Source organism: Aquarana catesbeiana, linkage group LG06 (assembly GCF_042186555.1).
Source record: "Aquarana catesbeiana isolate 2022-GZ linkage group LG06, ASM4218655v1, whole genome shotgun sequence".
NCBI lineage: Eukaryota > Metazoa > Chordata > Amphibia > Anura > Ranidae > Aquarana > Aquarana catesbeiana.
This window is the reverse complement of record NC_133329.1, coordinates 54025303-54051147: the sequence shown is the minus strand read 5'-3', so window position 1 is coordinate 54051147 and position 25845 is coordinate 54025303. Positions and strand designations below refer to the sequence as shown.

General features: G+C 47.4%; 1 pseudogene; it reads left to right on the top strand.

The window, feature by feature from the left end:
* The window catches only part of LOC141147957 (putative methyltransferase DDB_G0268948), a 41764-nt pseudogene extending 31179 nt beyond the window's left edge, over window positions 1-10585 (top strand).
* The last annotated feature ends 15260 nt before the right edge of the window (window positions 10586-25845 follow it).

Below are 25845 nucleotides of genomic sequence, written 5' to 3'. Positions count from 1 at the left end.
TTTATGTACAGCATTCTGAGCCAGCACTTCTTCCTCTTATCAAGCAAGATGCCTAGCAAATAAGCAGAAACTATGGTCTGTAAACAGTAGAAATATGCTTAAAAGTTACTTAACTCTTGTTACTCTGTGTTCATGATCTCCGTTGACAACTAGGACTAGGTATCTTCTTCTTCAATGGCTTCTGGCTGGTTACAGATTTTTCCTCTTTGGTCTTAAGGCATGACAAGAGTCTTGTCCAGCTTATCCCTGACAACCATTTTATGTCAGGTTGTTTACCATAACAACTGAATAACAGAAAAACATCTCTGTAGCTTTCAATTATAGAGGCACTCTCAAATTCTACCTCAAGATGGCACTCTGGTATCATACATGCCGTAGATTTATCTATAGAGACAATAGACTGCTGAAACTGTCAACTGAAGTGCAACAATGGTATCCAAGTTCCCACTGTTTGAGGACAGCCTGTGTACTTCTTACCAAGGCATTAGTTTGAGAAGCATCCACTCAAACCCAACCTGATTTCTGTTAAAACTAATCTGATGGAGACAACCATTAATTTAATATATATATATATATATATATATATATATATATATATATATATATATATTTCCTCATTAATGTACACACAGCACCCCATATTGACAGAAAAACACAGAATTGTTGACATTTTTGCAGATTTATTACAAAAGAAAAAACGAAATATCACATGGTCCTAAGTATTCACACCCTTTGCTGTGACACTCATATTTTTAACTCAGGTGCTGTCCATTTCTTCTGATCATCCTTGAGATGGTTCTACACCTTCATTTGAGTCCAGCTGTGTTTGATTATACTGATTGGACTTGATTAGGAAAGCCACACACCTGTCTATATAAGACCTTACAGCTCACAGTGCATGTCAGAGCAAATGAGAATCATGAGGTCAAAGGAACTGCCTGAAGAGCTCAGAGACAGAATTGTGGCAAGGCACAGATCTGGCCAAGGTTACAAAAAAAATTCTGCTGCATTTAAGGTTCCTAAGAGCACAGCAGCCTCTATAATTCTTAAATAGAAGACGTTTGGGATGACCAGAACCCTTCCTAGAGCTGGCCGTCCACCCAAACTGAGCTATCAGGGGAGAAGAGCTTTCGTGAGAGAGGTAAAGAAGAACCCAAAGATCACTGTGGCTGAGCTCCAGAGATGCAGTCGGGAGATGGGAGAAAGTTTCTAGAAAGTCAACCATCACTGCAGCCCTCCACCGTCGGAGCTTTATGGCAGAGTGGCCCAACGGAAGCCTCTCCTCAGTGCAAGACACATGAAAGCCTGCATAGAGTTTGCTAAAAAACACCTGAAGGACTCCAAGATGGTGAGAAATAAGATTCTTTGGTCTGATGAGACCACGATAGAACTTTTTGGCCTTAATTCTAAGCGGTATGTGTGGAGAAAACCAGGCACTGCTCGTCATCTGTCCAATACTGTCCCAAAAGTGAACCATGGTGGTGGCAGCATAATGCTGTGGGGGTGTTTTTCGGCTGCAGGGACAGGACGACTGGTTGTAATCAAGGGAAAGATGAATGCGGCCAAGTACAGGGATATCCTGGATGAAAACCTTCTCCAGAGTGCTCAGGACCTCAGACTGGGCCGAAGGTTTACCTTCCAACAAGACAATGACCCTAAGCACACAGCTAAAATAACGAAGGAGTGGCTTCACAACAACTCTGTGACTGTTCTTGAATGGCACAGCCAGAGCCCTGACTTAAACCCAATTGAGCATATCTGGAGAGACCTAAAAATGGTTGTCCACCAACGTTTACCATCCAACCTGACAGAACTGGAAAGGATCTGCAAGGAGGAATGGCAGAGGATCCCCAAATCCAGGCGTGAAAAACTTGTTGCATCTTTCCTAAAAAGACTCATGGCTGTATTAGATCAAAAGGGTGCTTCTACTAAATACTGAGCAAAGGGTCTGAATACTTAGGACCATGTGATGTTTTATTTTTTATTTTTTAATAAATCTGCAAAGATGTCAACAATCCTGTGTTTTTCTGTCAATATGGGGTGCTGTGTGTACATTAATGAGGAAAAAAATGGGCTTAAATGATTTTAGCAAATGGCTGCAATATAACAAAGAGTGAAAAATTTAAGGGGGTCCGAATACTTTCCGTCCCCACTGTATATATTTGTATCAAATGCAACACAGGGCGACAAACAAATCTGGCTCCCTCACTAAGCCCAAACACCCCCACCCTGCCCTGCCCCCTGCCATTGCTTGATTGTCCGCTTAATTGCTCGCTTGCCCATTCCGCCTGCCGGCCTTGCACTTACCCCATCTAGGTTGCAGCTTCAGCGGCTTCCCCACTGCATCACCTGCCGAGTCCCAGCAGTCGCTTCTCCTACCGGCCAATCGGGTCTCAGGACCCACTTCCTGATTGCCTGGGAGGAGAAGCAGGAAGACATTAGCGAATATTCATTTGCTAATGTCACACAACTAGGTGGGCTCGGAGTGCAAAGCTCTGTGCCCCAAGCCCACCCTTTTTGAAGGCAATTAGAGCCTCAGGCTCTAATCATGTGCTTCAAAAAAAAATTGAAATCCATGCGTCCAGCACCCTGCATGGAGATTAGGGACCAGGCGCATGGATTAGGGGGGCGGCACCCCTGCACCCCTTATGAGCCACCCTCACTGCTGCCTAGGCATACACAGCCTAATTCTTCTCTGACCTGATGTCCCTACTATTTGACTGGGGTAGATCGTGAGATTCCCACATCTGGGATCTCATTTTTAATTTGAAGCCCAACTCCAGGAAACTTAAAAATGATCCCTTGCAGTAGGGCTACTCCCATATTAGGGTTAGTTGCTCGTTTAGGTCTAGGGAACAACAAAAAGAAGATTTATATACTCAATCCTTCATGCTGCCAGGCCTGTCCTCATGGTCTTCTACATCACACTCCAGCATTCTAAGGTCCTGACATTATCAAGACTGATATTGGATCCATAGCCTTACATTGGGTGTGATGATGACAAGGGACAGCCCACTACCAGAGCATAGGGGAGTGCCATCTGCCAGGGGAGTGGAGGATCAGGTAAGGAGAAATGCTGTTACTCTCCCCAAGAATAAGTGAGCAGTCAACGTTGCAGTGCAGTGCAGGCTCAGCCCCACTGCAAGGGAGGATTTTCACATTTCCCGCAGTTGGGCTTTAATGTATTACTAACATACAATATACTTTCTATGTGCTGCAGAAGCTGCAATTAGTCATCAGACTTGTATGTATTGGTATTATCTGTATTATTCATCCTTGTTTATGTCACTCGTACAGCACCACAGCATAGGATCCCACTACATAAATAACTGATAATAGAAATGTAAAGATTGCATTTGTTTTCTACAACCTATTCATTAATTCACATTGCTATTTGCCTTTGCAGGATTGAAAACATTCGGACCAAGATCCGAGTGCCATTGTCAAGTCTGATGGGTCTTTTTCTTACCCTCTCCGCGTTCCAGATCTATCTTAAGACTGAGCCTGAAAAAGCAAAGGAAGTGCTAAGAACAGCAGAGGAAAGGTGAGAATGCAGAAGAATGGGACAGGGAACAGAGGACAAGAAAGGTATGAATTGTGCAGCAGTGTTGTCACCCTGAGGACAGAGTGATCATAGAAGGACATGAAGATTTAAAAAGTCTTTAATATAGGCATGCGCACAGGGTGTGCCGGACCTAATCACCTTGTGCATCAGGGCTCCATCCCAGTGCACACATTCTCCAGGCACACGGCTCCATCCCAGTGCACACATTCTCCAGGCACACTGGTAATTAGATAAAAACAGAGGGCACACTGGCCTAGTGCATTATCCAATGACAATATTTGTGAAGATAAAATATAAAATATACAGTATCTCACAAAAGTGAGTTTTTTTGTAAATATTTTATTATATCTTTTCATGTGACAACACTGAAGAAATGACACTTCGCTACAATGTAAAGTAGCGAGTGTACAGCTTGTATAACAGTGTAAATTTGCTGTCCCCTCAAAATAACTCAGCACACAGCCATTAATGTCTAAACCGCTGGCAAAAAAAGTGAGTACACCCCTAAGTGAAAATGTCAAATTGGGCCCAAAGTGTCAATATTTTGTGCAGCCACCATTATTTCCTGTCGCATCATGGCAGCATACACGTTGGGTTGTGACTCCGCCTCCACAACCTGATAGGACCACATAGCTATAAATTAGAGAGTAGACACCTGCCCCAGTATTCTCTTATTTTTCCTCACCTGTCAGGACGCACGGATCAGCACCCCCTTACCGCTTCGCCCCAGCCAGGTTCTAGCCTCTCCTGGGTGGAAGTCCTTCTTGTACAGCCTCTAAACGAGCTAAATGGAAGGAGCCTCACTCTGGTGGTCTCAGGGGCACTCATCTCAACCTAAAACTGTTTGCCAGAAGACAAGCCTTAAACAGGCTTCAAGTGCAACAGCCCGCAAAAGCCTTAAACAGGCTTGCTGGAGGATTGGCCAGGGAACCATCTGTATGGCCTCAAGAAAGTAAGCCTTAAACAGGCTTCATTGTGTGCAGCGGTCTCCATTCTCCCCCCCCTCTCCCTCCCCCCCTCTCTGACATACCGTGGGTGTTCTGCTGGGCTCTGTGGTCCATGCAGTGCTGTGGGGGACCGCCGAGCATTCTCGGCGTCCTCGCGAATGCGCAGTACGGCTCTTTGGGCGCTTCTAAGCTATTTGCCAGTCTCCAAGATGGCGCCGGGCACCTCGCGGCGCTACTGCGCATGCGCGGGCGTCCGACGCCAATGGCGGCAGATTTAAAAGCCACAGCATTGCTGTGGAGGCTGCTGATGGTTGCTGCACACTACAGACGCCTGTTCTGCGATCCATAGCAAAGGAAAACGCTCTACAAAGGTGGGTTCTTCCCCCCCCCCTCCTGTCCAGGCTGGGTCAGTTTCTACATTGCTGCTTGTTTTTTCCTTGCAGGTTTCCAACCTACTCACCATGGAGACCGCTGCCCCAGCAGATCACCGCCAGCCTATTAGGTAAGGGGGGGAAGAAGTGGGTAAGTAGCGAAGATTGAAAAAGAGAGCACTTCTAACGCTACCTAAATTGGTCAGCCCTACCAGGTCCTCAGGAACGTCTGCGTCAAGACATAGAGAGTCCTCACGCAGGAGAAGTCGCTCCAGACATAGACGGAGCCGCTCCTACCATAGGAGAAGTCGCTCAAGAGGAAGCCGCAGAAGAAGCCGCTCCAGATCACGTTCTCGGCATGGTCGATCCCGCCACAGGAGGTCGTCCTCACGTAGGCACCGCTCCCCTGCACGCCATTCCCGTCCCGCCGGGAACGCATGCTGGATCTGTGGTACAGCGGCTCTTCCGGATAAGCTGGTTTGTCAGAGATGCCTAGAAGAGGCCACAAGAGAGAGAGCCTCAGAAGTCGGGGACTCAGCCCCTCAGGCCTCAATACCAGATGTGGATCTCTCCACCATTACCTCTCCAGCCCAGGCCAGCACATCAAAGGAGCAAGACTCCCTATCTGATAATGAAGGCCTGGAGGTGTCGGCCGGATTCAACTTTGGCCTTATAGAACCGTTTGTTAAATCGGTCAAGGAGGCAATAGGATGGGAGGAACCCCCGGGAAGTCCAGCCAAAGCAGAGAAAATATTTTCCTCAGCTTAAAAAGGAACCAGAAACCTTTCCGTTCATCGATGAGCTGGAAGATTTATTCAAAGAAGAGTGGCAGAGACCAGAGAAGAAATCTAGTCTGAACAACAGACTCCAGAAGCTGTACCCACTCAAGGAGCCTAAGGTGAACCCTCTGGTATCCCCTCCGGTAGTGGACGCATCTTTAATGCGCCTCGCCAGGCATGTTACCCTCCCGCTAGAAGATGCGGTTACGTTTAGAGACGTTCTTGACCGAAAGATCGACACGGATCTCAAGCGTGCTTACCTTTCGGCCGGAGGTGCATGCAGGCCTGCGATAGCACTCGCGGCAGTAGGAAGGGCCATCTCGAGTTGGTCGTCAAACACGGAAAAGCTGGTATTAGAGGGGGCAGACCAAGAGAAAATTGTGAAGGCATCACAAGAGTTAAGCTTGGCTGGTGATTTCGTGGCTGAGGCCTCAGTTGACACTATCAGGTCTGCCTCAAAGTCTATGTTGGCCTCAGTGATGGCCAGAAGAGCTTTGTGGCTGAAGCCCTGGACGGCGGATCCGGCATCCAAGTCTAATTGGTGCCGTATTCCGTTTGACGGTGAGCACCTTTTCGGAACAAAGTTGGATACGGCCATCTCCAAGGTAACTGGTGGAAAATCCGGGCTCATTCCCTCAGATAGGAGGCCCAAACAGAGACCCCCTCCTTTTAAGCGGAATCTCCCAGAAAGGTATAGAGACGCGAAAGCGTACATACCAGGGAAGGAGCACCGAAGGAACTGGAAGAACCCTCAAACTTCTTTTATGAAATTCCAAAAGCCTAAGGCTTCCGCTCCCAGTGACCAGAAGCCTTTTTGAAGGTGCGCCCGTCCGGCCAGCAGCAGTAGGAGCAAGGCTTTCCAGTTTCAGGCTGGTCTGGACGGAAACCATACACGATACCTGGACCCTGGTCACCGTCAGTTTCGGCCACAGATGGGCCTTCAAAAATCAACCCCCAAGAGATCATTTCCGCCCAACCCGTATTCCTCCTCCCGGGGAGAAAAGGTTATCCCTTCTAACTTATGTCCTAGAGCTGCTTCAAAAACGAGCGGTAGCAGAGGTCCCGCCAACACAATGAGGCAGAGGTTTCTATTCCCCACTATTCCTCATCAAAAAGAAGTCAGGGGACTTTCGGCCGGTTCTAGACCTGAAGAAACTCAACAGATCCATCAAAGTGGAGTCGTTCAGGATGGAAAGCCTGCAGTCTATCCTCCAGGCCATAAACTTGGGAGACTGGATGCTCTCCGTAGATCTCCAGGATGCCTACCTACACATACCAATTCACGTGGCATTCCAAAAGTTCCTGCGGTTCTCGGTGGGCCAGGAACATTTTCAATTTCGAAGCCTCCCTTTCGGGATCTCTATGGCACCCAGAACATTTACAAAGGTTCTGCTTCCAGTAATAGCCTCTTTGAGGGAGAAAGGTCTAAGGGTCCATCATTACCTGGACAACATTCTTCTCCTCTCAAACAGCCAGGAATCACTCGTGCAACATCGCGAGATCTTAGTTTCCACCCTAACAAGTCTGGGCTGGATAATCAACTGGCAGAAGAGCAACATCCAGCCTACCCAGAGGATGGTCTTCCTGGGAGCCGAGCTAGACACCCGGGCCAACACGGTAGAACTGCCAAGGGAGAAGTTGTCCCTACTAATTCAGAAAGCGAAAGATGTGGTTCCAGCATCATACTTACCGGCCAGAGCATACCTCAGCCTGCTGGGGTCCTTATCAGCAACCATTCCAATGGTCAGATGGGCGCAATGGAATACCAGACCTCTGCAAGCCTCCTTCCTGTGCCAGTGGGACGGATGGTCCATGTCCCAATCGATTCGCATCTCAGAAGAAGCCAGATTATCTCTACGGTGGTGGACTCACCCCGGCAACCTCAGCAGATGCAAACAGATAGTCATTCTCCATCAGGAGGTAGTAACTTCGGACGCCAGTCTGGAAGGATGGGGGGCACACTGCCTACATTATGCAGCTCAGGGCCGCTGGCACTTCAAAACCAGGGATGTTGTGTCAAACGTCCTAGAGATGAAAGCAGCCTCCCAAGCCCTCTTGGCATTCAGCTCTCTTCTGAGAGGGAAACAGGTCCTCATCCAAATGGACAACCGAGTGGCTGTGGCCTACATCAACAGGCAGGGGGGTACCAAGAGCATCTCCATGATGCGGGAAGTTGGTCCGGTGATGCGATGGGCTCAACTGAACCTGCAGGACCTGAAGGCGGCCTATATTCCGGGAATTCAGAACAAACTGGCAGACTCTCTCAGCAGGACATTCGTTTCCAACAATGAGTGGTGTCTAAGCCCGCAGGCCTTCGCCCTCATATGCCAGACATGGGGTCATCCAGACATAGACCTCGCAGCAACACCAGAGAACAGGAAATGTGAAAGGTTTCTGTCGAGGAACCCCTTCCCCTCAGCGGAGGGAACAGATTGTCTCCAGCATACCTGGAACTTTCGCCTAGGTTACATTTTTCCACCAACCCAACTGATAGCCAAGTTCCTTCTGAGGCTCAAACACTCAGCAGCTCTAGTCCTGGCCGTGATTCCCTTCTGGCCACGGAGGCCTTGGTTCACCACCCTCCTGCAACTGAGCACAGCGGATCCAATTCCTCTTCCGGTGACAACGGATCTACTAACCCAGGGCCAGCTACTACATCCGAATCCAGAGAGATTGCACCTAGCGGCCTGGAGACTGAAAGGTCTAGGTTCCTAGATCAAGGCTGTTCGCATAGGGTAGTCGAAACCCTGCTTTTAGCCAGGAAATCTTCCACGAATAACACCTACGAGAGAGTCTGGGGGAAGTTCTCTTCCTTTGCTCAGGAACAAGGTTGGGACCCGTCTTCCCCATCAGCAATACAAGTGCTTGAGTTTCTACAGTCAGGCCTAGACAAAGGCCTTAGATCTAGCACCCTGAAAGTCCAAGTCTCTGCCATCTCTGCTCTGACAGGGGTTAGATGGGCACTTAACCCTCTTGTAGTTCAATTCCAGAAAGCATGCCTGAAGATAAGGCCTCCCAGGAAGCCTTCATTCCCAACATGGGACCTATCAACTGTCCTAGAAATTCTATCCGGTGAACCATTTTTCCCTCTTGAAGATACCTCCCTTTGGGACCTGACTCTAAAAGTATCATTCCTAATTGCCATCACTTCAGCGAAAAGGGTCTCGGAAATGCAAGCTTTACTGATCAAGGAACCATACCTGATGGTTTACCCAGACAGGCTAACCCTGAAACCTTCAGACAAATTTATCCCAAAGGTTTCCTCTGCATTCCACTTTAACCAGGAAATTGACCTCCCGGCTTTGAGCACAGATCAGGGCGTTCCTCATCCCCTGGATGTTAGGGGCAACATTCTGCATTACCTCTCGGTGACCAAGTCTTTCAGGAGATGCGAGAACCTTTTAGTCATCCCACATGGGTTCAGGAAGGGCCAGGCAGCTTCTGCCCGTACCATCGCCTCATGGCTCGTGAAAGCTATCAAAAAGACCTACTCCTTAAGCACCTTGCAAATCCCGGAAGACCTTAGAGCGCATTCCACCAGGGCAATGGCTACTTCATGGGCAGCTTACTGTAAAGTTTCAGCGGAAACCATTTGTAGAGCGGCCACTTGGTCTTCAAGAAACACCTTCATTTCCCATTATAAAATAGACGCTGCACGCTTAGCAGCAGTTGAATTTGGGAGGGCCGTCATACAGGCCAATTCTTCTGTTCCTTGTCAATAAATTTGATTTTTTTTGCACTCCCACCCAGTTTGGCGAGTTACTCCCCAATGTGTATGCTGCCATGATGCAACAGGAAAACGGAAAATTGTATACTCACCTTTCCGTAATTTTCCTTTCCTGTCGCATCTTCATGGCAGCATACAATCACCCACCCTCTGAGGTGACATGTGTATATAGTTACAGAGAATACTGGGGCAGGTGTCTACTCTCTAATTTATAGCTATGTGGTTCTATCAGGTTGTGGAGGCGGAGTCACAACCCAACGTGTATGCTGCCATGAAGATGCGACAGGAAAGGAAAATTACGGAAAGGTGAGTATACAATTTTCCGTTTTTCCAGCACTGCCTTAACCCTCTTGGGCATGGAGTTCACCAGAGTTTCACAGGTTGCCCCTGGAGTCCTTTTATACTCCTCCGTGATGACATCACGGAGCTGGTGGATGTTAGAGACCTTGCGCTCCTCCACCTTCCGTTTGAGGATGGCCCACAGATCCTCAATAAGGTTTAGGTCTGGAGATATGCTTGGCCAGTCCATCACCTTTACCCTTAGCTTCTTTAGCAAAGCAGTGGTCATTTTGGGAGGTATGTTTGGGGGACCAAATCCAGCGGACAATTCGATCGTGTGTGGGCTTCCCTGGACTTTCAGCGGACTTTTCCAGCTGCAAATCTGACAGACTTTAGATTTGAAACATGCTTCAAATCTTTACGTCGTAACTCCGCCGGACCCAGAAATCCACTCGTCTGTATGCTAGTCCGACGGACAAAAACCCACGCTAGGGCAGCTATTGGCTACTGGCTATCAACTTCCTTATTTTAGTCCGGTGTATGTCATCACGTACGAATCCGTCGGACTTTTGTGTGATTGTGTGTAGGCAAGTCCGGTTGTTAGAAAGTCTGCCGCAAGTCCGCCAAAAGTCCGTCGAAAGTCTGTCGGACTTTTGTAGCCGAAAAGTCTGGCCGTGTGTATGCGGCATTAGCCTTTAACCCCACTGAAAGCCACCAAAAAAATGTTTTGAGTGGAGTTTTGAACTATTCAATGTTTGGTAATGCTCTCAGACTATACTGTACATGAATCCTCTTTCAGGTTCCTTCGGATCATGGGAACGTCCTCCACTGAAACTGAGGTTGAAGTTTGGCTACAAAACCTCCTGCTGTTGGCTTCTAAACCGCAGTGAAGCATTGATTTGGAAAACCGACACTAAACCCTGCAAGACATGGCTGGAGACCCTGCTGATCAGTATATGACCATGTCAAAAGTTTTAGTATGTCAGATGTACAAGCAGAAAACTCAAGAGCAATCCTCTCTGTATAAAATCAAACCATGAACAATGAGACAAAATATCTGTGACAATGTAGCAAAAAGCCCAAATAAAGAAAAAAATCTCTAAATATATAACTTTGTATCTTTTGTGATCATTTATCTCCAACTATCATTGTGTATGAATCCCTCCTAATAGCTCAGTTCCATACACGAGTACTCAAAAAGATCTCACCAGGGTATTGACCTTATTATGAATTAAGGTCTACAGTGCTTGATTAAAAGGGAAGTAAAGTTTTTTTTTAGGAATCACACTTACCTCCTGTCCCCCGACGCCTCTGCTCTGATAACTGAGCGATCGAACACTGCATCGTTTGATTTTCAGAGCTCCCCAAGCAGAGAGCTGTAGACGGTCAGTCATTGGAGCGCTGGGCTGTGGAGGGGGTGTTCGGCTTGGGATTTTAGCGGCTCACTGAGGGGCTGAGCCGGGTGTCGGTCCAGGCACCTGGTAGATCTAGAGCTTATACCAGGAACGTGTGTGATGGGAATATGAATTATTATTTATTGTTGTGATGGGCGGTGCCTGGACCGACTTCTGTGACGTCAGCAGAGAGCGGACTTCAGCCTGCTCTCTGCTGAAAACGGGTTACAGGAGTGCAAAACTAACTGCACTCTTGTGATCCATAGGAGAAGTCCAGCCAAACGAGCTTTGGCTGGACTTCTCCTTCAACCTCTTTAGGCAACATGGCAGGTGGGACTTAAGAACCTCTGCATATATGCATTGCTATGTTGTTCTGGGGGGGCGCTCCATCAGCACCACTAGAACTGTGCAGGGGCGGCCCATCCATTAAGGGCACACGGACACTGCCCCCCCGTCCATTGCCGCCTCCCCTATCCATGCGTCTGGTCTCTTTCAGGACACCGGCGCATGGATTCCAATGTGGAGGGGCTGTTCTTTTGAAGCACCGATTAGAGCCAGAGGCTCTAATAGGCTTCAATATAGGGTGGGCTCGGGTTGCAGAGCGTGCACTCCAAGCCCACGCAGGTGTGATACAACAGCGAATCAATATTCGCTGTTGTAACACTGATCCTCCTCCAATCAGGAAGCGGGTTTTGACACTGATCACCAGATTGGCTGAAAGGACAGGCGCCAGGCTGAAAGGGGAGGAGCTATAAAAGTTGCCATGGGGGACATGGAGCAGAGCCTCTGCACCATGCTGCCCGCTACCCACCATGACTGACCGGCAAACAGCGGGGGGTTGGTGCCACTCGGGGTGGATGGGTGGTTGCCCCCCCAAAACCACCACCCACAACTGGAACTGTGACTGAACTGTCACTGACTGCTCATGATCAACTACCAACAATAGGGAGCTGGTAGTCCCTGGGAAACTACATGTCCCACAAGTCAAAGCTCCTCCCACCAGCTTTGTTCTCCCCAGGATCCACAGCAGTTCAATTTTCTCTTCCTCTCTGTGTTCCCAGGTAGTGGGTGGGGCTTACTCAGGCTATACTCACAGCCCTGCAATAGTAGTCCACTCACACACACACACAGCTGCTTCAAAGGGGGAGGGGTGCAGGGCAACAGCAGTGATATTAGTGTAGCACACCCCTAAGGAGCCGCTGGTAAATTTGGTCCTATTTCTCCTTTTAGGTGCACACAGAATTTTCTTCACTGGCTCAGAAAACAGTCTAGGGAATCTTTTTAGGGTTTTTTATTGGAACAATGAACTTGAATAGGGGTAGGGAGCATGGGATGCCCCAATAAAGTACAAACTGTACAAATTTGAGGAGTCCCCAATTTCTGGCTACACTTCACAAACTGAATGTCCCACAGGATTCCTAATGCTTCTGGTGACTTCTGATGATCATCGGTTTCCTCCTGCCGATATCCACCAGGCTCTTCCTAGTAAGGGAAATGTAGACTCACATCACCATAGGACAATTGGACTCTTTTCCATCAACTTCCTTCTGGTTCTCTCCAATGAGCTGACCCAACTTGATCCCTGGACACAGATCTGCAAATAGGCAAAACCAGCTGAGCATAGCTGGAACCTTGTAGCAAAAGTCCAGATATTTGAGATGAACAAGATAGTTACCACCGCTCTAGGTGACCGGGTTCAAGCTTCCCGTCCTCCGCTGTGTGGATGATTGTGAGAGCCCCAGGTGCCGGCAATTGCTATTCCAATGGTATGTGTGTGATGGAAAAATCTGGACAGCCGCACTCCGGATTGGAAAAGTAAAAAATAAAATCCTCTTTATTGAAAAAGTAATAACATGATTAAAATCCGTACATGGCTTTGTTGGGATAATGCAGCATAACCGCTAACGCGTTTCACGCTCCCATAGAGCGCTTACTCATAGCTGGTTTGTACAAGAGTGATCACGACTTATATACACATAATTTGTCTACCACAAATAATCAATATGTAGTCATGTGGTAGACAAATTATGTGTATATAAGTCGTGATCACTCTTGTACAAACCAGCTATGAGTAAGCGCTCTATGGGAGCGTGAAACGCGTTAGCGGTTATGCTGCATTATCCCAACAAAGCCATGTACGGATTTTAATCATGTTATTACTTTTTCAATAAAGAGGATTTTATTTTTTACTTTTCCAATCCGGAGTGCGGCTGTCCAGATTTTTCCATCACACACATAGCTGGAACCTTGGTGTCTTCCTCAAAGCTTCATCAAGGATTTTGCCACAGGGGGTAGAGCCCCAGCTCTCCTGGATGGCTGTACTGCCTTATTGCTGACACTGAACCTCTTGTGGCTCCCCCTACAGTGCTGCCAGCTTCTCCTACCTCCCTCCCTCCTTCTCTCCCTCCAGCTGTACTGCCAAAGGATCAGTTCTAGTATCTGCACCTCCACTCTGATCACGCCACCCCCCCCCCTGCTGTCCCTGCTGTTCTGCCTTCCTGTATGTCCCCTTCCACCTACTGTCTGGCCCCCTCTGTGTGCCGTTTACCCTGCAGCGCTGCCGGCTTCCCAACCTTTACTCACCTGCTAGCTCTGCTGAGGGACACACAGGGGGATAAGTTTCAGGATGTAGAGCAGGGGGGGGGGATATATTGTCATATTTACTGGCTCCTTCCTTTCCTAATTCCAGTGTAGCTGAGGTTACAGCGAAAGGAACTTAGAAATCTGTCTGTTTAGATCCCTACTATTTCACCAAAGTCCCCCAAACAGGGCAATAAAAAATGTAAAACAAAATTTAATTCTAAAAAATAAGTAAAAAATGTAATTTTAAAAAATATTTAAAAAAAGGACTTTTTCACATGTGCAGTTAGCACGACTCAAACATCGTGTGTTTGGCCGTTCATCAAATTACGAACGTTATGGGCCGTTCGCACCAAATTCGAGTGGAGCGTCACGGCCCATAATTCACTGTGGCATCGCAGTGCATTGCTGGCTGATGATTGGCCAAGCATGCACTATGACCCGTATGCTTGGCCAATCACAGCGCCGTGTGTACAGAGAGCCATAATTGGCCAATTATGGCTCAGGGGGTTTAGTACACGCCCCACACTATATAAGGCCGCATGCGTGGCGGCCTTGTGTAGTGTGTTGCGGTGGAGAGAGAGAGATAGACAGAGAGACAGTGTCATTTGATTTAAGTTAGATAGAGTAGGCAGGTCGAGTCAGTTAGCTGCACTTACAGTGTATTGTGTATATATGCATCCCAGGTGTTTTATATATATATATATATATACATATACACACATACACACAGTGGGGCAAAAAAGTATTTAGTCAGCCACCAATTGTGCAAGTTCTCCCACTTAAAAAGATGAGAGAGGCCTGTAATTGTCATCATCAACTATGAGAGACAAAATGTGGAAACAAATCCAGACAATTGATTGATCTGATTTTTGAAAGAATTTATTTGCAAATTATGGTGGAAAATAAGTATTTGGTCAATATCAAAAGTTCATCTCAATACTTTGTTTTATATTCTTTGTTGGTAATGACAGAGGTCAGACGCTTTCTGTAAGTCTTCACAAGGTTGTCACACACTGTTGCTGGTATGATGTTTTGGGGCTGTCGCTGGGCAACACAGACTTTCAACTCCCTCCAAAGGTTTTCTATGGGGTTGAGACCTGGAGACTGGCTAGGCCACTCCAGGACCTTAAAATGCTTCTTACGAAGCCACTCCTTCGTTGCCCGGGTGGTGTGTTTGGGATCATTGTCATGCTGAAAGACCCAGCCATGTTTCATCTTTACTGCCCTTGCTGATGGGAGGAGGTTTGCACTCAAAATCTCACGATACATGGCCCCATATCATTCTTTAATGTATACGGATCAGTCGTCCTGTTCCCTTTGCAGAGAAACAGCCCCAAAGCATGATGTTGCCACCCCCATGCTTCACAGTAGGTATGGTGTTCTTTGGTTGCAACTCAGCATTCTCTCTCCTCCAAACATGACGAGATGTGTTTCTACCAAACAGTTCTACTTTGGTTTCATCTGACCATATGACATTCTCCCAATTCTCTTCTGGATCATCCAAATGCTCTCTAGCAAACCTCAGATGGGCCTGGACATGTACTGGCTTTAGCAGGGGAACACGTCTGGCACTGCAGGATCTGAGTCCCTGGCAGCGTAGTGTGTTACTGATGGTAGCCTTTGTTACGTTGGTCCCAGCTCTCTGCAGGTCATTCACTAGGTCCCCCCGTGTGGTCCTGGGATTTTTGCTCGCCGTTCTTGTGATCATTTTGACCCCACGGGGTGAGATCTTACGTGGAGCCCCAGATCGAGGGAGATTATCAGTGGTCTTGTATGTCTTTCATTTTCTAATTATTGCTCCCTCAGTTGATTTCTTCACACCAAGCTGCTTGCCTATTGCAGATTCAGTCTTCCCAGCCTGGTGCAGGTCTACAATTTTGTTTCTGGTATCCTCTGACAGCTCTTTAGTCTTCATCATAGTGAAGTTTGGAGTGTGACCGTTTGAGGTTGTGGACAGGTGTCTTTTATACTGATAACAAGTTCAAACAGATGCCATTAATACAGGTAATGAGTGGAGGACAGAGGAACCTCTTAAAGAAGAAGATACAGGTCTGTGAGAGCCAGAAATCTTGATTTATTGTAGGTGACCAAATACTTATTTTCCACCATAATTTGCAAATAACGTCTTTAAAAAATCAGACAATGTGATTGTCTGGATTTGTTTCCACATTTTGTGTCTCATAATTGAGGTATACCTATGATGACAATTACAGGCCTCTCTCATCTTTTTAAGTGGGAGAACTTGCACAATTGGTGGCTGACAAAAATACTTTTTTGCCCCACTGTATATACACTGTATTCAGTTTAGCTAGATCCGTTCCTATTATTCTCTTCCTAATATACTGACATGCAGGCAGGTGTTTTTACAGTATTTCCAGTTAGTGTACTGTGTACCCTGCACAGTTGCACCTACAGTATAGCTACCTGAAGACAAGTGCTTGTGTGCTTCTTCTGATCCTATTAATAGCACACGCAGGCTCTTGAAGTATTTCCAGTTAGTGTACCCTGCACAGTTGCACCTACAGTATAGCTACCTGAAGGCAGGTGCTTGTGTGCTTCTTCTGATCCTATTAATAGCACAGGTAGGCTCTTGAAGTATTTCCAGTTAGTGTACTGTTTACCCTGCACAGTTGCACCTACAGTATAGCTACCTGAAGACAGGTGCTTGTGTGCTACTTCTGATTCTATTAGTGTACTGTACTGTAGTGTACTGTAGTGTACTGTGTCCTCTGCACATTGTGCACCTAAAGCTACCTGAAGACAATTGCTGTTGTTCTGCTCCTATTAATACCACAGGCAGGCAGCTATAGTATTTAGAGTTAGTGTACTGTGTCCTCTGCACAGTGTGCACCTAAAGCTACCTGAAGAAAATTGGTGGTGTTCTTCTGATCCTATTAATACCACAGGCAGGCAGCTACAGTATTTACAGTTAGTGTACTGTGCCCTCTGCACAGTGTGCACCTAAAGCTACCTAAAGACAATTGGTGGTGTTCTTCTGATCCTATTAATACCACAGGCAAGCAGCTACAGTATTTACAGTTAGTGTACTGTGTCCTCAGCACAGTGTGCACCTAAAGCTACCTGAAGACAATTGCTGTTGTCCTGCTCCTATTAATACCACAGGCAGGCAGTTGATTCTGCTAGCTGCAGTATCAGTATATATATACATCCCAACTTTGTGCAGCTACATCTCACTGTAGACCATTAGTATGTCTGGAAGGCCAACAAGGAGAGGCAGACAGTCCCAAGCCAATCAAAGAGGGCAAGCAGGCTCTGTGTCTAGAGGCAACAGTGCTGGTCGTGGAGACGGTGCATCCTCATCAGCACGTGGCCGTGGGACACGCTTGTCCTTTTTTCCGGGAGCCGCAACATGCCGAAGACATGGTAGAGTGGATGACCAAGCCGTCCTCATCCTCCTCATCATAGGTGTGCACAGCCTATTGCATTAGGGTGTGCACCTCAAAGCTCAAACACATACTGTATGTGTGTGCATGTGTATATATACAGACGGCGTCAGTAGGGCACAGACTGGTGTCAGTAGTGTTTATTTTTATTAAAAATTTTTTTACTATTTTTTTTTTTATTCTTTACAAATTCTTTAGGATCCCCGTGTGTTCAGGGTGATGTTCCATGTTAGTTTTCCACCACACATAGCGTTTTGCTTTTAGGCCAAAAAGTTCAATTTTGGTCTCATCTGACCAGAGCACCTTCTTCCACATGTTTGCTGTGTCCCCCACATGGCTTCTCGCAAACTGCAAACAGAACTTCTTATGTCTTTATTTCAACAATGTCTTTCTTCTTGACACTCTTCCATAAAGGTCAGATTTGTGGAGAGCACGACTAATAGTTGTCCTGTGGACAGATTCTCCCACCTGAGCTGTGGATCTCTGTAGCTCCTCCAGAGTTACCATGGACCTCTTGGCTGCTTCTCTAAAGAATGCTCTCCTTGCCCGGCCTGTCAGTTTAGGTGGACGGTCATGTCTTGGAAGGGGGCTTTGGTGAAATATCAGGGGTTTAAACTAGGGGAATCTATGCTACACAGGGTAATTAGGGTGTGCCCAGGCACACCTGGAGCACCCTGTGCACACGCCGATGCTCCTCATCCTCTCTTACCCAGGCTCAGAGTACTTTGTCTAGCAAAGCAGCTGCCAACGCTGCCTCTTCCCTCGGCTCAATGGCATCAGTCATTCCTTCCCTAGCCCCACCATGTCCTCCTGAGGAGTCCCCCGATCTGTTTGACCACAGTGTTGGGTACATGCTCCAGGAGGAGCACATGGAGGAGGAGGAGGAGGAGGCACATCACCAACGAGGCAGGATGCCCTCCAGGGGCCAGCTTAAGGGCAGCACACCGACTGCATCAAACCGCAGAGCTCTGCATGTGCAGGGCGCAACTGTCTCTGCGCGTTATTCCAAAAGTTCCTTGGTGTGGGCCTTTTTTGAGACGAGTGCATCAGATCCCACCACTGCTATTTGCAACATATATCTCAAGCGTATCTCGTGTGGTCAAAACATCACCCGCTTGGGCACCACATGCTTGACCAGACATATGTCGACCTGCCATGCAGTTCGTTGGCAAGCGTACCTAAACGACCCACACCAAAGAACAAAGAGGATCTCTCTTTGCTCCTCATCAGCTGGGATCTCCAACCCCACAATACCTTCAGTCCTCTCTGAGACCTGTACTGAGAGAAATGAAGGTGTAGAATTAGGTGTGTCACAGCCAAGTACTTGCGGGCAATCTGCTATCGGTACACCGACGTCAGATTGTACCAAGCAAATTTCCCTGCCCCAGCTGCTGCAAAGCCGAAAGAAGTTCGCTCCCAGCCATCCACATGCCCAGCAGTTGAATGCTAGCTTGGCTAAATTGCTAGCACTTCAACTGCTGGCTTTTCAGTTGGTAGACTTTGCCCCCTTCCGTGAATAAGTGGAATGTGCGGTTCCTCAGTGGCAGGTTCCCAAATGTCCATGCCTCGCTGGACAGGGCGGTAAGGTGCATATTACCGCTGACTCATGGTCCAGCAGCCATGGACAGGGACGTTACCAATCTTTCCCCGCGCACTGGGTGACTCTTCTGGCAGCTGGGAAGGATGCAGGACGGGGTGCAGTAGTGTTGGAGGTTTTTCCGCCACCACGCCTCAAAAATTCTACTAGTGGTGATTCTGCCACACCTCTCTCCTCCACCCCCTCCTCCACCCCCTCCTCTTCTTCTTCCTCCATGGCCTCTTCCTGTGCTGATTTGTCCTTGGAACCAGCGGTGCTCCGTAGGCGTTCAAGGGGCTACGCAAGCAAAAAGATGCCATGCGGTGCTTGAGCTGGTGTGCTTGGGGGACAGGAGCCACACTGGGGCAGATATGCTGTCAGCTCTGTAGGGGCAGGTTCAGAGGTGGTTGACGCCATGCCAGCTTAAGGCAGGTATGGTGGTTTGCGACAATGCCACCAACCTCCTCTCCACCCTCCGACAGGGACAACTGACCCATGTGCCCTATTTGGCTCACGTCCTTAACTTGGTGGTGCAGCGGTTCTCGGGCAGGTACCCAGGCTTACAGGATGTCCTGAGGCAGGCCAGGAAAGTCTGTGTGCATTTCCGCAGGTCATATAATGCCAAAGGAATAAAGGAATTTAACCTGCCCAAGAAACGCCTAATCTGTGACATGCCCACCAGGTGGAAATCAACGTTGGCCATTCTGCAGCGGCTGCACATGCAGCAGAGGGCCATCAATGAGTACCTATACGACTATGGCACCAGGACAGGGTCAGGGGACCTTGTTTTTTTTTCCCCACGCCATTGGGCTATGATTAGGGATGCATACACTGTCACCATTTGAGGAGGCCACGATGAATGGTGAGCAGTGACAGTGCATGCATCAGTGACACTGTACCTCTTGTCCACCTGTTGGAGCACACGCTGCGTGGAATAATGGACAGGGCACTTGAGGCAGAACAGAGGGAGGAAGAGGAGGACTTCCTTACCTCTCAAGGCCCCCTTTATCCACACAGGAAGAGGAGGAGGAGGATTGTGTCATCATGGAGGTGGAGCCTGGCACTCAGCATCAGCAGCAGTCTTCAAGGGATAATTTACAGTTCCAAGAAACCCATGGACTTGTACGTGGCTGGGAGGAGGGGGCTGCAGATCATGTCGCCCTTAGTGACCCAGAGGACTCCAGACCGAATGCCTCAGCAAACCTACGCTGTATGGCCTCCCTGATCCTGCAAAGCCTGCGGAAGGATCCTTGTATTCGTCGTATCAAGGAGAGGGATCATTATTGGCTGGCAACCCTCCTTGATCCACAGTACAAGGGTAATGCCGTTGCAGAGGGAGCAGAGGATGAAACGTCTTCAGGCCTTACAGAAAAGTCTGTGCAACGCGTTCCCAGAGACTGGGAGGTTACAAACTCCTGTTCCTGGACAATGTGTTGCTGTGGCTTCGGTCAGTCAAAGAAGGAGCGGTGGAGAAGGTGGCCATCTGACCGATGCGTTCAGACATTTTTTTAGTCCACAGCCCCAAGGTATGATCGGTTCCAGCAACCATCGCCAGCGTCTGTTTTACATGGTGCAGGAATACCTAGGGGCAAGATCTGACTTGGACACCTTTCCCACCGAAAATCCTCTGGGTTACTGGGTATTGAGGATGAATCACTGGCCAGAGCTTGCACAGTATGCAATTGAGCTACTGGCCTGTCCTGCATCCAGCGTTCTTTCGGAACACACATTCAGTGCTGCTGGAGGCTTTGTAACCGATCACAGGGTGCGTCTGTCCACCGACTCGGTCGATCGACTGACCTTCATAAAAATGAATCAGTCTTGGATCACCACCAGCTACCAAGCACCTGATGCTGATGTACCCGAATAATTTTTTTTGAAATGTCAGATGCTGATGCTGAGTGACTATCCTGTTATGCTGAGTGATTATCCTCTTCCTCCTGAATGATCATGCTGATAGCTTGTAAGAACATTTTTGGTTCTGGGTGCCGCCACCAGTGGCTAAGGCCTACTTTTTCAGCCCCTATTTAACAGGGGCGTGTAATTACAATTTTTGATGCAATATTTTGCAGGAGGGTTCGTTGCTGCGCTCAACTAAAGTATCTGTGTGGGGTTGCAGTGTTGTGGCACCAGCACCAGTGCCTAAGGCCCAATTTTTCAGCCCCTCTTTAACAGGGGCATGTAATTACAATTTGTGATGCAATACTTTGCAGCAGGGCTCGTTCCTGCACTCTCCAAATAGAGTATCTGTGAGGGGTTGCAGTTTTATGGCACCAGCACCAGTGCCTAAAGCCCAATTATTCACCCCCTGTTTAACAGGGGCGTGTAATTACAATTTTTGATGCAATACTTTGCAGCAGGGCTCGTTCCTGCGCTCCAACTATAGCATCTGTGAGGGGTTGCAGTGTTGTGGCACCAGTGCCTAAGGCCCAATTTTTCTGCCCGTGTTCAACAGGGACATGTAATTACAATTCTTGATATAATATTTCACAGCAGGGCCCGTTCCAGCGTCCACCAAGTGTAACTGTGAAGACTTATGCCCCGTACACACGGTCGGACATTGATCGGACATTCCGACAACAAAATTCTAGGATTTTTTCCGATGGATGTTGGCTCACACTTGTTTTGCGTACACACGGTCGCACAAAGTTGTCGGAATTTCCGATCGCCAAGAATGCAGTGACGTCAACCATGTACGACGAGACTAGAAAAGGCTAGTTCAGAACTAAGCGCGGCACCCTTTGGGCTCCTTTTGCTAATCTCGTGTTAGTAAAAGTTTGGTGAGAGACGATTCGCGCTTTTTCAGACTCGTGGTTTTCAGATCGTTTTCTGTTGTTCAGTTTGTGCTTGTGTGTTTGTATCTGCTCTTCAGTGCGTGCAGCAAGCTACGCGTGACTTTGATTAGTCATTGTGTTCTTGTTCGTTCGTTACTGTTTTTCAGGTCGCTCTTCACAGGCCTTGCTGTTCTTCAGTGCGTTCTGTTTCTTCGTTCTGAGCAGTCGACCGTTTTCTAGCCATGTTGCGTATATGTACTCCTCGTAGAGTTCGTGCTGTGCGGGGGCTTGGTGTTAGGGTCCTGACCTTTACACAAGTCCAGTCCATGAACAGGGTGGGGAGGAGTTCATGGACCAAGAATTGGTTGCTTCAGCGTGACCAGTTCTGTCATATGCCTTTGCTCTGTGAGATTCGTGAGAATAATCCTGATGATTTCAGGAACTTTCTCAAGATGACGGACCCCGTATTTCACCGTTTGTTGGCTTCGCTGACCCCCTATATCAGCAGGCAGGATACCTGCATGAGGCAATCCATCACTCCGGAGCAGAGGCTCGTCGCCACCCTGCGGTACTTGGCGACGGGGAGAAGTCTGCAGGACTTGAAGTTCTCGACAGGCATCTCCCCCCAGGCTCTGAGGATCATTATCCCAGGGCCCTGTTCAGCCATCATCCAGGTCCTGCAGAAGGAGTATATTAAGGTAAGATTTATCCTTTAATATCACATTTTATTGTATATAATGTTTGCTAATGTATTGTATTTCTTTCCTCATTCCCTAATTACCATGATTGTAATATGCTGTGAATGTCCCCTTTGTCCTCATGTATGCTGGATTTTTATTTTTGTTGACCTTCATACATATTTGCCTTCACTTACCTCCCCAGCATGCTCTCCTGCCCCTATATTCACCTCATGTAATCACGTTACAATGTATTTTATCAGCTCCATAGCAGTGCTTTACCCCAAACACCCCCTAAAATGTTTTTAAATGTGATTTGTGCTTTAAATTCTGTCAGAGTGCCAGAGGCTTTTTTGGGGGGGTCCCCAAATCATTTGGAACCCTCCCTCCCCCAACTGCTAAGTCAGTTGATACCAATTCTCTATCTATCCTCAATCATCTATCTGCTGACTTTGCCAAACCCATACACACTATACCCATCTCTTTTGTGATCAGATGTATGGATGAATTCCACAAAGCATGTAGTGCAAGGGCCTGCCTGTATACTTTCAAATAGTAGTTTCAAGTATTTGTATCCTATTATTATCTTGCTAGGTAATAGCAGAATGTCCAAATGTGCCCAAATGTGTACAATGTGTATTTATATCTTTGTATTATGACACTTCTTACCTGTCCAGTGGGCTGCCAATAGTGTAACTAAGGAGGGGCTGTTCAAAGTAATACACATTATTTAGGCATTCATCTCTCAATGAAGTGGAAAGGGTTACCTGTCCAAGAGCTCCCCCCCTATAATGTTAGAAATGGCCCATGAGAGGGGGGGAGGAGGAATCTGATAGGTGTACCTTATACTTTGGTCTTAAAAAATTTCCATTAATAAATGTTATCTTGATGTTGGCCAAGAAGTTTTGTGTCTAATCTGCTTTCCTTGTTTATGTGCAAAAAGACTATTTTTTTTTTGTTTTCCTCAACAGTTCCCTGGAATGGCAGACTGTGGCTTCCCACTTTGCCCAGCGGTGGGACTTTCCTAACTGCGGAGGGGCAATTGATGGGAAACACGTTCACATCATCCCACCACCCAACTCGGGGTCGTACTATTATAATTATAAAGGGTTCAATAGTATTGTGATGTTGGCGGTGGTGTCAGCTAATTACGAGTTCCTGTATGTGGACGTGGGGAAGAATGGCTGGATGTCCGATGGTGGAGTCATCGCCCAGACGGAGTTCTACAGGCATCTCCAGAATAGCAGCTTGGACTTGCCACCTCCAGAAGACAATGTGGAAGGACTCCCATTCGTCTTCGTTGCAGATGAAGCATTTGCGCTGGGGGACCATCTTAAGCGGCCATTCCCGATGAGGACCCTCACCCCGGACCAGAGGGTTTTTAATTACCAGCTGGCCAGAGCCAGAAAAGTGGTGGAGAACACTTTTGGAATCATGGCCAGCCGGTTCCGCCTATTTCTTACACCCATACATATGGCGGAGTATAAACTGAATCATATTATCCTGGCATGCTGTGTTCTACATAACTTTTTATGTCAACATTCTGCCAACTATGCTGGCTCAGTTGGACCTGAGGCCGGAATTATAAATGAAACAACCCTGACGGCGCTTGAAATTATGTTCTTATTTTTTTAATAACATCATTGATGTTTTTCGTGATGTTTTCCAAGGCAACATTACACCCCATGATCTCCCCAATCAGGATCTGGGCACTTTCCGAGGTGAAAGGATCTGGAACCACAACATCACGATCACCTAAAAAAGAGAAACCAAAAAAAAACATGTATTATAAATATGCTGGCATCCATCTCTTACCTGAGCCTGTGGTCGCAGACACTCACCTGTTGTGGTGACTAGTTCCACCACGTCTTCTTCCTCCTGCTCTTCTTGTGTTGGGGGTATTTCCCCTTCTTCCAGAGGTGGGGGATCTCTGGTCTCCTCGGATGAGGGGTGTCCTCCGAGTCTTTTCTCCCCTATGTGAAACAAAAAAGGTATACTTAGCACACAGATATTTGATGGCAGAACTATAAATATGAAACATTGCTTGAAAGTGGAGTACAATTGTCTATTTTGGAAGAGTTCCAAGATGTAGAATTTTTATTGTCCTTTGTCAAGCTTCAATACTTTACCTGTCTTGTACAAGCTTCACAGATGGAGACCCCCCTATAGTATACACTGGAGCACCTGTGTGGGCCCCCTAATAAAAAGAGTGTTCTTGTGTCCCACACTAGTGCTCCAGTGTCCAGATGTGAAAACTGCTGCTGAGTGTCCTCTCCTTACACAGAATCTAGTTTGCATTTCATTCTAGTAACAAACACATCTACACAACCAAATTAGTTTCATACAAGTAGCCCCTAAAAAATGTGGTCAAATGCATATGGCAAAAACAATGGTATTTTATAATCCGAAAGAAAAATGTTTGATACGAACGAATAATGTGCCCATGAACATGAAAGTTGCCATTTTAAACTGTACAACAGTTCCTAAAAGCACATGGAGCAGCACAGACGTAATAAACACAAAAAGAATAGGAACACTGGACAACTACTTACTTTTTTGCAGCACTCTCTGGATCTTTCTGTACTGCTCGTGTTCTCTTAACTTCAGGTCCGACCACCACTTCCTGAGCTGATCTTTCGATCGTCGTACCCCGAAATTCCGGTGCAGACTCCTGACCACTTTCGCCATTATCTTGGCCTTTCTGACATTGGGGTTGGGGTAAGGTCCATACTTTCCATCATAGTCGGCCTTCTTCAGGAAGTCCACCATCTCCAACATCTCCCCAAAGGACATATTTGAGGCCTTAAATCTTCTCCTTCTTGATCCAGACGTTTCTGGATCCGGGCTTTCCTCCTCTTCCTCCTCCTTGCTGTAATTAGCACGCACCTGCTGTGTCTCCGCCATGTGCTCTTCCCCCACTGCGCCGAACGAAAATGGGCGGGGAATAGACTAGAAAGAACGTCAGGGGCGGGCGGAGTTACACGCATACGCAGTGTCTATAAAGTGTAACACGCGTGCGTAGTACGTACGATCTGTGAGCGGAGGAAGGAGTATCGGAGGCGCTGATCGTGAAAACGAAGGTAAGATCTAAACTTGGGCCTATACCGCTTCTAAATTGAGGCCTATATTGTAACAAGATTAGGAGAGTTTTGCCTGACATTAGGGTTTGTCTTGTGTTGTGTCTTGCAGAGAAAATGGATGGCTTCAACAACCACAATTTCTTCCCCCTGTTCATAAACAAATACAGAGGCTGCCCTGTCTGTGGCAGGTGAGACATCCTCATTATAATAATAAACAAAAGAGGCAGGCAGCGCTGGAGAAACTGCTGGAGTTGGTGACGCCGGTGGTCCCCACAGCAACCATCCCCTATTTAAAAACCAAAATTGGTGGCCTGAGGAGCACTTATCTTAGGGAGCGCAAGAAGGTCACAGATTCTCAGAGGTCCAGAGCTGGAGCAGATGACATTTATATCCCCAGGCTGTGGTACTATGAGAGACTGCGATTTCTGTCAGACCACACTGAAGTCAGGGAATCCCTCTCTACTCTTCCTTCCATGCTTCCTTCCACCCCAGCTGAGGCTTCTGATGTCCAACCTGGGCCTTCCAGCCAGGAAGAAGTGGAGGAGCCCAGCTTGAGTCAGGTATAGCATTCTTCTACAGATTTCTGGTCAATAAATAAATGATGTTTACTAGATGTCATTATTGATCACTAATTGCTGATTGAAAAAAGTGTTTTACATATCAATAGACAGTAGTGGGCCCAAAAAATT